This window comes from Rhipicephalus microplus, unplaced genomic scaffold (genome assembly GCF_043290135.1).
Source record: "Rhipicephalus microplus isolate Deutch F79 unplaced genomic scaffold, USDA_Rmic scaffold_387, whole genome shotgun sequence".
NCBI lineage: Eukaryota > Metazoa > Arthropoda > Arachnida > Ixodida > Ixodidae > Rhipicephalus > Rhipicephalus microplus.
The window spans coordinates 60001-61569 of record NW_027464951.1 but is presented as its reverse complement, the minus strand read 5'-3'; positions in this window follow the sequence as shown (position 1 = coordinate 61569).

The following is a 1569-nucleotide window of genomic DNA, read 5'->3' as shown; positions in this document are numbered from 1 at the left end:
CGGGAAAACTGTGGCAAACAGACATGGCGATCGAGTGAGTGGGCCGCCAGCCAGGCACAGCCGAAAAGTGCAAAGTCCGAACCGTGTCAGCCGGGGCGGCAAAAAACCGCGTCAGCCGGGGCGGCGCAAAAAACCGCGTCTGCCGGGGCGGCACGAAACCGCGTCAGCCGGGGCGGCGCGAAAACTGCGTCAGCCGGGGCGAGCCCGGGTGCGGCACCACCGGGAAAACTGTGGCAAACAGACATGGCGATCGAGTGAGTGGGCCGCCAGCCAGGCTCAGCCAAAAAGTGCCAAGTCCGAACTGCGTCAGCCGGGGCGGCAAAAAACCGCGTCAGCCGGGGCGGCGCAAAAAACCGCGTCTGCCGGGGCGGCGCGAAAACCGCGTCTGCCGGGGCGGCGCGAAAACTGCGTCAGCCGGGGCGAAAGAAAAAAAAAAACGCGTCTGCCGGGGCGAGCCCGGGTGCGGCACCACCGGGAAAACTGTGGCAAACAGACATGGCGATCGAGTGAGTGGGCCGCCAGCAAGGCTCAGCCAAAAAGTGCTAAGTCCGAACTGCGTCAGCTGGGGCGGCAAAAAACCGCGTCTGCCGGGGCGGCACGAAACCGCGTCAGCCGGGGCGGCGCGAAAACCGCGTCTGCCGGGGCGGCACGAAACCGCGTCAGCCGGGGCGAGCCCGGGTGCGGCACCACCGGGAAAACTGTGGCTAACAGACATGGCGATCGAGTGAGTGGGCCACCAGCCAGGCTCAGCCAAAAAGTGCTAAGTCCGAACTGCGTCAGCCGGGGCGGCAAAAACCGCGTCAGCCGGGGCGGCGCAAAAAACCGCGTCTGCCGGGGCGGCACGAAACCGCGTCAGCCGGGGCGGCGCGAAAACTGCGTCAGCCGGGGCGAAAGAAAAAAAAAAAAACGCGTCTGCCGGGGCGAGCCCGGGTGCGGCACCACCGGGAAAACTGTGGCAAACAGACATGGCGATCGAGTGAGTGGGCCGCCAGCCAGGCACAGCCGAAAAGTGCCAAGTCCGAACTGCGTCAGCCGGGGCGGCAAAAAACCGCGTCAGCCGGGGCGGCGCAAAAAACCGCGTCTGCCGGGGCGGCACGAAACCGCGTCAGCCGGGGCGGCGCGAAAACTGCGTCAGCCGGGGCGAGCCCGGGTGCGGCACCACCGGGAAAACTGTGGCAAACAGACATGGCGATCGAGTGAGTGGGCCGCCAGCCAGGCTCAGCCAAAAAGTGCCAAGTCCGAACTGCGTCAGCCGGGGCGGCGCAAAAAACCGCGTCTGCCGGGGCGGCGCGAAAACCGCGTCTGCCGGGGCGGCGCGAAAACTGCGTCAGCCGGGGCGAAAGAAAAAAAAAACGCGTCTGCCGGGGCGAGCCCGGGTGCGGCACCACCGGGAAAACTGTGGCAAACAGACATGGCGATCGAGTGAGTGGGCCGCCAGCAAGGCTCAGCCAAAAAGTGCCAAGTCCGAACTGCGTCAGCCGGGGCGGCAAAAAACCGCGTCTGCCGGGGCGGCACGAAACCGCGTCAGCCGGGGCGAGCCCGGGTGCGGCACCACCGGGAAAACTGTGG